The following is a 12,166-nucleotide window of genomic DNA, read 5'->3' on the forward strand; positions in this document are numbered from 1 at the left end:
AGGTGCACCGGCACACCCAGGCCCCGTTGGCCCCGTTCACGGTGCCGGAACGCCGGTTTGACCACGTCCACGTGGACCTGGTGGGACCTCTGCCCCCCTCGCGGGGTTTCACCCACGTCCTCACCATGGTGGACCGCACCACCCGGTGGCCGGAGGCCGTGCCCTTGGCGTCGACAACGGCGGCCGATGTCGCGCAGGCTTTCATCGCCACCTGGGTCGCCCGGTTCGGCGCCCCCTCAGACATCTCATCCGACCGCGGCCCCCAGTTCACCTCGGAGCTCTGGGGGGCGGTTGCGCAGGGGCTCGGGGTCCGGCTGCACCGAACCACGGCCTACCACCCCCAGGCTAACGGCCTGTGTGAGCGATTTCACCGCTCATTGAAGGCCGCGCTCCGGGCCACCCTCCGCGACGGCGGCTGGGTCGACAGGCTCCCCTGGGTCCTGCTGGGCCTCCGGACGGCGCCCAAGGAGGACCTGCGTGCATCCGCGGCGGAGTTGGTCTTCGGGCAACCGCTGCGGGTGCCGGGCGAGTTCCTCCCCGACTCCACGGCACCATGGTCCGCGGCACAGCAGCGCTCCGCTCTGCAAGAGACCGCCCAGAGGTTCGCCCCGGTGCCAACGGCATGCCACGGGCACCCACCAACGCACGTCGCCCCGGAGCTTCGCACGGCGGAGTACGTCTTCGTCCGCCACGATGCCCATCGGACACCACTGCGGCCCCCGTACGACGGGCCTTTCCGCGTGCTGGAGACCGGGGCGAAGCACTTCACCCTGGACATCGGCGGTACTCCTGACCGCGTTTCGGTAGACCGCCTCAAGCCGGCCCACCTCGATGTGGACCATCCACCGCCAGTGGCCCGACCCCCACGTCGGGGCCGCCCTCCTGCGGGCGGACCCCCGGCACCGCCCAGCCCCACCGCCACGGCGCCCCCCGGTCCTGCACCCATCCCAGGGGCAGCCAGGGGCATCCCACCTGGTATCCCTGCACCCCGGACGCCGCCGATCGCCAGGGGGCGCTTCGGCCGGGTCATTCGTCTGCCCCACAAACTGGCCCTCCAGGTGCGCGGGAATTCTGGGGGGGCGCGTGTGGCGGACACAAAAGCCCACTGGCGTGGTGACATCATTCCACGCACCAAGTGGGCGGTGGCCACGCCCGAGGGGTAGGCGTGGCCTCATGATATACACCGGGCGACCAGCCCGGAGGAGTTCAGTGTTACAGTGTAGTCTTACAATAAAGACGTTTACATGTTACCGCTTGTCCGCTTCCTCCTTGCTCACAAGCAGCGCGCGTAACGCCGCGCTTTACCACCATTAAAAAACAAAACAGGAGGTCATTGTAATCGGCTCCACCTCCTCCTAAACGGTTGTGCGGAAGTTCACCAAACTTGGCACTTGTGAACACCGCATGGCGAGAAGGTGCGAGAGCAGTATCATTTTGGCCCCGCCCCTGCTGCCGTGGGCGTGGTCAAAAGGACTAATACCAGAAAATGCAATTACGCCATTACGGACATATTTTTAAAAAATGAAACTTTATATATGGAATGAGCATTGGGAGACGCATGAAATATGTATCGACTTGTGTATTTGATCAACGGTGCGAAGAGTGGGAACTTGCGATGACGCGTCATCGACTTCACTTTTATTTATTTATTTTTGACATTGTGTTATATTTAACTAGTGAGGTACCCATGCTATGCACGGGTGGGAGGCCAGAAGCAAACAGACAATGCAGATACGGCGAATGCTAAAGCATGAAACCAATAAATTCCACATTCCTGTAGCACCCTCAGTCGCATGTCAGACATGGACAGCAGGTTCGTGAAGGACTTCCATGAAAAACGTACCCGTTCGCAAACAAACGGGAATGTTCAGGTATAGAAACATCGATCATGGGTCCGTGGCGAATCTGCATATGGCGATCCGCGAAGTTCACGTTCAGAAAGTAGAAACCATCACGGCATGTCGTCATTCACTTGAACTCGATATCTCTTTTTTCATTCCAAACAACATAGCTCCAATCACAAATTAATCACAAAATAAACTTTTAACAACATTGTTAATGTTTCCTTCATTGTAAAAACTACCAAGTCAACAGTTAAAAGGATTTTGAGCAGATAGGTGTTACAGCCTCGGCCAGATCGATGGAGACAGCGATCTGTTAGCTTATACACCGCCCAAATAGCTATGTGGACTTCTCTCATGTAGAGATTAAACCCACGTCGTCGTTTGAACTTTGGCCGAGGTCATTATTTACTTTTAATGATGGCTATATACGAATCATAAAGAAGATAATTGGTTTTGGGTCGTCCTTTCCGCATATTTCGTGGGATTGTGAGTTGGAGAGACGACCGTGATGGCGGGGAGGGGGTTGGCATTCTCTCAAGCAGGGATTCAACCCATGTCCTTATAAAAGGTCTTTGTCCGAGGTCACCGAGTCCGATCGGTGCAGCCGTGCAGCGATTGGTGCAGCCGTTTGCGCGGCACCTAGGAAAATAACGTTATGCGGGAGTCCAAACCTGAAAATTCTGGAGGCCAAAGCTGAAATTGGGAAAACGAAATAGCCTATTTTACTCCAGGGGATCCCAGGATTACCCACCCAAAATATCGTTGCGATCGGTTGAGCCGTTTTTGCGGTACCTTCGGATGGACGGACAGACAGACAGACAGACAGACAGACAGACATTTGGTGAATTATAGTAAGATTAATCAATTGGTCACGTGATTATACAGGCTGACCGTGACGGACGGAATGAGGAGGTCGGTCCAGAATGACGTGTTTTGAGGATCAGAATGACTCGTTTGGGTACCTGCATTGCTTGCTCACTGTACCACCTGCTGGCCAATCCGCACCATTACAGGTGCTGAAGACGATCAGCCTCGGTCAGAACGTCGTGTTTACTGAGGAGATCTGTCCGTCGGCGTCCCCTTGTCTGGTGGGCTTCTTCCTGTCCGCCTTATTCATCCCCCTCTCCCACCTGACGAGCCCGACAGGTCAGCCCTGGTTACCTGGTGCAGTAACCGCTATTTTGTGGTGTGGGTGCGATCCGCGACATCGTTCGTTATTTCATCCGTTTTAAACGATGCTGCTGTTTATATAATATATTTAAATTTATTACCGTATTTCGACTTCCGGTTGGTTCCCGCTTCCGTTTCCTCCTTGCCGAGTCGCTTCACGATTTCTCCCGCATTTGTTAATATTTTTCCCGTTATTAACCGTTTGTCCTCGAACCCGAAATCATTCTGGTAACCCCCGACGTGTTTCACCGGATGCGGCACCAAAAGGTCTTTGTGGACCCTTAGATGTCGATCTGGTCTGCGTGAGCCTCATGTTACGGGTTATAGTCGTGACTACACTACAGGTAACTCGATGTTCACTTTGTCCTGATCCGGACGATTTTTTCAAATGCATTAACTGGAAATGGTTGTTTGGCTCAACGAGCTCAAACGAAATGGGCAAACGTAGGTTTCATTCAATATGGTTTCTTGGATTGTGATGTTCAATGTCTGTCTCATCAAAAGCTGTCAGAAGAGAACTCCACTGTGTGCTTTTAGTTTTATTGCCTTGTTCGTCATATGGAGACCATCCAAGTTAACAGGACTGCAACCATACAACCCTCCCCTGCACCCTCCCGCCCTCCCGCTCTCCCGCCCTCCCGCTCTCCTCTGCACCCTGCACTCCTCTGCACCCTGCACTCCTCTGCACCCTGCACTCCTCCCGCCCTCCCCTGCACCCTGCAAGCATACACCCCTCCCGCCCTCCCCTGCACCCTGCAAGCATACACCCCTCCCGCCCTCCCCTGCACCCTGCAAGCATACACCCCTCCCGCCCTCCCCTGCACCCTGCAAGCATACACCCCTCCCGCCCTCCCCTGCACCCTGCAAGCATACACCCCTCCCGCCCTCCCCTGCACCCTGCAAGCATACACCCCTCCCGCCCTCCCCTGCACCCTGCAAGCATACACCCCTCCCGCCCTCCCCTGCACCCTGCAAGCATACACCCCTCCCGCCCTCCCCTGCACCCTGCAAGCATACACCCCTCCCGCCCTCCCCTGCACCCTGCAAGCATACACCCCTCCCGCCCTCCCCTGCACCCTGCAAGCATACACCCCTCCCGCCCTCCCCTGCACCCTGCAAGCATACACCCCTCCCGCCCTCCCCTGCACCCTGCAAGCATACACCCCTCCCGCCCTCCCCTGCACCCTGCAAGCATACACCCCTCCCGCCCTCCCCTGCACCCTGCAAGCATACACCCCTCCCGCCCTCCCCTGCACCCTGCAAGCATACACCCCTCCCGCCCTCCCCTGCACCCTGCAAGCATACACCCCTCCCGCCCTCCCCTGCACCCTGCAAGCATACACCCCTCCCGCCCTCCCCTGCACCTTGCAAGCATACACCCCTCCCGCCCTCCCCTGCACCCTGCAAGCATACACCCCTCCCGCCCTCCCCTGCACCCTGCAAGCATACACCCCTCCCGCCCTCCCCTGCACCCTGCAAGCATACACCCCTCCCGCCCTCCCCTGCACCCTGCAAGCATACACCCCTCCCGCCCTCCCCTGCAGCCTGCAAGCATACACCCCTCCCGCCCTCCCCTGCACCCTGCAAGCATACACCCCTCCCGCCCTCCCCTGCACCCTGCAAGCATACACCCCTCCCGCCCTCCCCTGCACCCTGCAAGCATACACCCCTCCCGCCCTCCCCTGCACCCTGCACCCTGCAACCTGCACCCTGCAACCATACACCCCTCCCGCCCTCCCCTGCACCCTGCAACCATACACCCCTCCCGCCCTCCCCTGCACCCTGCAAGCATACACCCCTCCCTACTCCCCTGCACCCTGCAAGCATACACTCCTCCCGCCCTCCCCTGCAGCCTGCAAGCATACACCCCTCCCGCCCTCCCCTGCACCCTGCAAGCATACACCCCTCCCGCCCTCCCCTGCACCCTGCAAGCATACACCCCTCCCGTCCTCCCCTGCACCCTGCACCCTGCAACCTGCACCCTGCAACCATACACCCCTCCTGCCCTCCCCTGCACCCTGCAACCATACACCCCTCCCGCCCTCCCCTGCACCCTGCAACCATACACCCCTCCCGCCCTCCCCTGCACCCTGCAACCATACACCCCTCCCGCCCTCCCCTGCACCCTGCAACCATACACCCCTCCCGCCCTCCCCTGCACCCTGCAACCATACACCCCTCCCGCCCTCCCCTGCACCCTGCAAGCATACACCCCTCCCGCCCTCCCCTGCACCCTGCAACCATACACCCCTCCCGCCCTCCCCTGCACCCTGCAAGCATACACCCCTCCCGCCCTCCCCTGCACCCTGCAAGCATACACCCCTCGGGCCCTCCCCTGCACCCTGCAACCATACACCCCTCCCGCCCTCCCCTGCACCCTGCAACCATACACCCCTCCCGCCCTCCCCTGCAAGCATACATCCTTCCCACCCTCCCCTGCAAGCATACACCCCTTCCGCCCTTCCCTGCAAGCATACACCCCTCCCGCCCTCCCCTGCAAGCATGCAAGCATACACCCTTCCCACCCTCCCCTGCAAGCATGCACCCCTCCCGCCCTCCCCTGCAAGAATACACCTCACCCCCTCCCCTGCAAGCATACCTCCCCCCCATCTCCTTCGCCTGCAAGCATACACCTCACCACCCTCCCCTGCAAGCATACACCTCACCACCCTCCCCTGCAAGCATACACCTCACCACCCTCCCCTGCAAGCATACACCTCACCACCCTCCCCTGCAAGCATGCACCCCTCCCGCCCTCCCCTGCACCCTGCAACCATACACCCCTCCCGCCCTCCCCTGCACCCTGCAAGCATACACCCCTCCCGCCCTCCCCTGCACCCTGCAAGCATACACCCCTCGGGCCCTCCCCTGCACCCTGCAACCATACACCCCTCCCGCCCTCCCCTGCACCCTGCAACCATACACCCCTCCCGTCCTCCCCTGCAAGCATACATCCTTCCCACCCTCCCCTGCAAGCATACACCCCTTCCGCCCTTCCCTGCAAGCATACACTCCTCCCGCCCTCCCCTGCAAGCATGCAAGCATACACCCTTCCCACCCTCCCCTGCAAGCATGCACCCCTCCCGCCCTCCCCTGCAAGAATACACCTCACCCCCTCCCCTGCAAGCATACCTCCCCCCCCATCTCCTTCGCCTGCAAGCATCCACCTCACCACCCTCCCCTGCAAGCATACACCTCACCACCCTCCCCTGCAAGCATACACCTCACCACCCTCCCCTGCAAGCATACACCTCACCACCCTCCCCTGCAAGCATACACCTCACCCATCTCCCCTGCAAGCATACACCTCACCACCCTCCCCTGCAAGCATTCACCTCACCACCCTCCCCTGCAAGCATACACCTCACCATCCTCCCCTGCAAGCATACACCTCACTACCCTCCCTGCAAGCATACACCTCCTCCCCTCCCCCCATAAGAATACACTCCCCCCCCCCCCCCCGCACTAATACACCACCCCTCCCCCCCCGGCAAGCATACACCCCCCTTCCCCTCCACTGCAAGCAAACACCTCCCTCCCCCTCCACACCCCTCCGCCAACTCCACTGCAGGCATACACCTCTCTCCCATCCTCCAACCCACTTCAATTCTCATATTGAATACCAGATCCTTCAATGTTAACAAGGAATAACAAGGAAATTTGATGAAGGAAGAGGCCATCTGGCCCATAATGGCTGTACAACACCAAAACCAGATGAAAGAAATAAATCTGTCAAGGTAACGACGTAATTTCATTGGAGGGCGGGGGAAGGTGTATGGTTGAGAAAAATCTGCACGGATCAGAGATGTCACCAGGAAGTTTAAAAAATAGGATTTGTTTTTGTCGTTTTATTCATTTATTTATTTGGGATGGGGGTGTGGAAAGCAGTTTTAGGGTGAACAATGTACAAGACCGATCTCGCTGTTCCTTGATGAGACCCCTTACAGACATCAGCACAGATGTACACAATCATCCATCCGTACTCAATTTACCTCAAATTGGGGTAAATGTCCCTGTACTTCTTTTTCCCAATACCTTGCGGTACCTATCTAATTCAAACTTTACCCTATTTACTGTTTCTGCTGCCACTACCTTCTCAGAGAGACCATTCCATGCATTAACTACTCTCTGAGTGAAAGACCCTCTCCCTTACTTCCGTCTTGACCCTCCTCTTCTTCACTCTCGGGCTATGTCCCCTGGTCCGATCATTGTCTACTGTGCTGAATAATTTTTCTGCATTTATTTTGTGTCTACCCTTGAATATCATCTTAAACGTCTCCATCATATCCCCTCGTAACCACCTCCTTTTTAATATATAAATCCCTGTCTCCTTCAGCCGCTCCTCATCGCCGAGTCCAGCTAGGCCCAGAATCGATCTGGTAACCCTGCGCTGAACCCGCTCGTTGGCAGCTGCATCCTCTTGCCCGCCCCATCCCCGTATCTCTTACCACCCTCAGCTTGTTCTCCCATGTGACACGCTCCAAAATTGCCCCTTAAATCATGTAATCTCTATTTTCATTATTCTTACCCATCCCAGAACCTAACACTTGTTTATGTTAAATTGCATCTACCAATCTTTTGCCCAACCTATGCAAGTATCAATACTTTCCTGAATCTGATCATTACCCTGTCTGCTATCCACCTTACCTCCAAGCTTTGTGTTGTCTGCAAATTTGGAAAGTCTACTTTTTACCGCAATGTCCAAACCATTGATGTAGATTATCTACCATATGAAACAGAATGTCAGTTTGTGTGTTGTACAGATCTCTGTCCCTCTTCCTAAGGGTAGTTTTTAAAGGCCAATCTTTAAACACGAATGTGTGTTCACTATGGACTATTTTTGAGGATAAAACAAACATTTCCATAAAAGAGTAATTATGTCTCTTCTATTGGAATTGTAGACGGTGGCTTGCAAACCGAGGCTCAATGACTACATCCTCGCCGCCACCTGCACTCGCAACACCCTCGCCGCCACCTGCACTCGCCGCCGCCTGCACTCGCCACACCCTCGCTTCTGCCTGCACCTGCCACACCCTCGCTTCCGCCTGCACTCGTCACACCCTCACCACCGCCTGCACTTGCCACACCCTCGGCACTGCCTGCACTCGCCACACCCTTGCCTGCAATAGCTACACCCTCGCATGCACTCGCCACACCCTCGCATGCACTCGCCACACCCTCGCATGCACTCGCCACACCCTCGCATGCACTCGCCACACCCTCGCATGCACTCGCCACACCCTCGCATGCACTCGCCACACCCTCGCATGCACTTGCCACACCCTCGCATGCACTCGCCACACCCTCGCATGCACTCGCCACACCCTCGCATGCACTCGCCACACACCCTCGCATGCACTCGCCACACCCTCGCTTGCACTCGCCACACCCTCGCCTGCACTCGCCACACCCTCGCCTGCACTCGCCACACCCTCGCCTGCACTCGCCACACCCTCGCCTGCACTCGCCACACCCTCGCCTGCACTCGCCACACCCTTGCCTGCACTCGCCACACCCCTCGCCTGCACTCGCCACACCCTCGCCTGCACTCGCCACACCCTCGCCTGCACTCGCCACACCCTCGCCTGCACTCGCCACACCCTCGCCTGCACTCGCCCACACCCTCGCCTGCACTCGCCACACCCTCGCCTGCACTCGCCACACCCTCGCCTGCACTCGCCACACACCCTCGCCTGCACTCGCCACACACCCTTGCCTGCAATAGCTACACCCTCGCATGCACTCGCCACACACCCTCGCATGCACTCGCCACACCCTCGCATGCACTCGCCACACCCTCGCATGCACTCGCCACACCCTCGCATGCACTCGCCACACCCTCGCATGCACTCGCCACACCCTCGTTTGCACTCGCCACACCCTCGCCTGCACTCGCCACACCCTCGCCTGCATTCACCACACCCTCGCCACTGCCTGCACTCGCCACACCCTTGCCTGCAATAGCTACACCCTCGCCTGCACTCGCCACACCCTCGCCTGCACTCGCCACACCCTCGCCTGCACTCGCCACACCCTCGCCTGCACTCGCCACACCCTCGCCTGCACTCGCCACACCCTCGCCTGCACTCGCCACATCCTCGCCTCCGCCTGCACTCGCAACACCCTCACTGCCTGCACTCACTGCACATTCGCCACCTGCACTTTCTGCATCCTTGCCACCGCATGCACTTGCTGCACCTTCACTGCTACCTGCACTCGATGCACCCTTGCCACTGCCTGCACTATTCTGACTATTCCAAAAAAAAAAAGTAATACAATGACCAACTAATCTGTTACAAACACTACTGCAATATTAAGTGATACCAAATGCACAACTGACACAAATATATTAAAATAGCAAAAAAATAGCACTTATCGTGTTCTGCCGTAAGAAGTTCTGAAACTTCCATGCGGACCCTCACCTGGAAGTATGCAAATAATGGTTTATGCTAAAAGTTTTTTGTGCCATAGCATTGAGTGATCTTTTGAGCTGTGTTTGTGTTTGTGTTTGGTTTGTGTTTTCATTCAGTAAGATTAGAAAAGGGAGTTTATAGGGGACAAAAGGTGAACGGTGGGATAGAAAAGGGAAAGGAGCTTTGTGAGAGAGATGGAGTAAGATGAGAAAGATGCATCGAACAAACATGGAGGGGATGGGTGGAGGTGTCAAAGACTTCTGCCATTTTTGCATTTGTAAATATAAGGCACTTCGTGTGGGGCGCATACCTCCGCCAGGCTGAACAGTTTGATCCCACTGATATGGTGGATCTGGATTCGGACCTGAACAAAAATCGAATCGGCTTGTTCTTGTCACCGACCCAACTTATCCACCTTGTTTGGTCACAATTCGTCCACAACCTTTTGAGACATCTTGCTGTATATCATTTGTGCCCCAATCTCTAAATGAGGAGAAATAACTTGAAGAATTAGTTTCTGGATCTAGATCTTCATCAAAATCAAATCAATTTGTCTGTCACACACCAAACCCGTCCACCGAATCCTGTCTGAATCCGTCTGCAACTTTTTGAGATATCCTGCGCATGTGCGCACACACACACACACACACACACACACACACACACACACACACACACACACACACACACACGATAACATAACCTCTGTCCACCTTTTGGTGGCAGAGGTAATAACGTAGAGTGCTCTTCCGCCCCTCCCCAATTCCCCCAACCCCACCTTATCCTCCCCCTCACCCTCTCCCCCAAGAGGGAAAGTGGGAAGCGATGGTATCTGCACCCCATGGCGCTTTGGGTCTGTTCCTTTTTGAAGTGCTCACGAGTGATAAAAGATTTACCTTTGTGGAGTATTCCGATGCAGCAACTTGTCTTTGAGGTGTGGTTGGCCAAAGACAGGTTGACCCTAATTGATTGTAAGGCCAAGGATCTCCAAGGAAATGCATCTCTTTCAGAGTATGGTAATGGAAGTGAACTGGGGGATTTTCCCTTCAGTCTGTGAGGCACAGAGGCACAGAGGCACAGAGGCACGAACACGCTTTACATTGTTGAATGACATATTCTTGGTAGTTGACCAGTGTCTGAAACGTCTTTTTAATTCACCTTTATTATTAGATTGGTTACTGTTGCAGTCTACTTGACAGATGGGTGAGAATTTGCCCAGTACAAGGTGGAATCGATCCAAAGGTGGTACAGAGGATTGGCCTGGGTGATAGGTCATTGATATCAACCAATGATATTGGTCTCTTTGCAGGGACTTGAGGGACACTAACCTTCAAAGATAAGCAGCTCAGGTGAGAGAATGCCAGTTGGAACAACTCAATAATGACTTGGGCCCTAAATGTCTGACGAGTTTTGAGAACGAGGTAAAATGCTCGATGTTATCGAAGGCCTGAGAGAAGTCCAGTGAGATCGCCCTGACCTCATTTGAAGTTCATGGTACCCATCGAGATAGCAGAAGAAGAAAGTCTGGTATGGAGTGGCCATGACAGAAGCGAAACTGAATGATGTGAGATCAGAAAGTTATCATAGTCTAGTAGGAAGACTAGGTCCCCCTGCACCCCCCGGAGATATACTTCTAATCAGTGTTTCTAGATTGGAAAAAATGTGTAGAAAATGACTAGCTATGGCCCCAAGCTGAAAAAATGTCCCACATACCATTTTTATGCAAATTACTGCTGCAAATTTTATGCAAAATTATGCAAATTTTATGCAAATTTTTGATGAGGAGTAGAGTTGAGGGGTCTTTGAGGGCTTCATCGAGGTGCTCTCGGTTGCAAGACTGGGTCATTCTGAGAAGCACAGCAGGGTCAGAGATCATGATGTTCTCCTCCTCAGTGAATCTCTCCATCAACAGCCTCTCCATTGCCTCACACACTGTTTTGAGGCAAAAGAGGGACTTTGCATAGGCCTTTCCACTGAGAACACCTTTGAGAGATCCACTTGTTACTAGTTGTGCCTCAAAGAGAATCTCTGCATATCCAGAACCACGCATCTTGTGTCCAGTGAGCATCCCGATGTAGTTCATGGATGTGTGGAAGGGTCCAATCGTTACTACATGACTAGCAAATTCATTTGGCCAGCGCCAGATGATGGGAAGGGCTTTCATGCAGACACCCAGATCAAATGTATTCAGGACCCATCTCTGACCCACCTCAGCAGTTGCTGCCTCGGAACGCTTCAGTAGCTCACGAACAACTGCGTTGTCTGTGATCGGTCTGTGCCTGGTGCCTGCATGGCATGGCAATGGCCTGCAGCCTGTGCCTGGGCTAGGGGGTTTCACCTCTGCAACTGGGTCTCCCCCACCCAGCAAATCAACAGTCGACTACTGCACGCCTATCCACCAACCGATCACAGACAACGCAGTTGTTCGTGAGCTACTGAAGCGTTCCGAGGCAGCAACTGCTGAGGTGGGTCAGAGATGGGTCCTGAATACATTTGATCTGGGTGTCTGCATGAAAGCCCTTCCCATCATCTGGCGCTGGCCAAATGAATTTGCTAGTCATGTAGTAACGATTGGACCCTTCCACACATCCATGAACTACATCGGGATGCTCACTGGACACAAGATGCGTGGTTCTGGATATGCAGAGATTCTCTTTGAGGCACAACTAGTAACAAGTGGATCTCTCAAAGGTGTTCTCAGTGGAAAGGCCTACGCAAAGTCCCTCTTTTGCCTCAAAA

The 12,166-nt window shown here is 55.4% G+C and overlaps 1 protein-coding gene across 4 annotated transcripts in view; it reads left to right on the forward strand.

Moving 5' to 3' along the window:
- The first annotated feature begins 2,853 nt into the window (after positions 1-2,853).
- INPP4A (inositol polyphosphate-4-phosphatase type I A) overlaps positions 2,854-12,166 on the forward strand; it is a 93,185-nt gene continuing 83,872 nt past the window's right edge. For 3 of the 4 annotated variants that reach the window (XM_068132328.2, XM_068132330.2, XM_068132335.2), the window contains exon 1: positions 3,124-3,358. The gene's annotated coding sequence lies outside the window, so the exon portion shown is untranslated. Of the gene's footprint in view, positions 2,991-3,123; positions 3,359-12,166 lie in introns of those variants that run through there. The other variant, XM_068132329.2, reaches the window with a different exon arrangement.

Source organism: Myxine glutinosa, chromosome 12 (assembly GCF_964187855.1).
Source record: "Myxine glutinosa chromosome 12, kmMyxGlut1.1, whole genome shotgun sequence".
NCBI classification, from domain to species: domain Eukaryota; kingdom Metazoa; phylum Chordata; class Myxini; order Myxiniformes; family Myxinidae; genus Myxine; species Myxine glutinosa.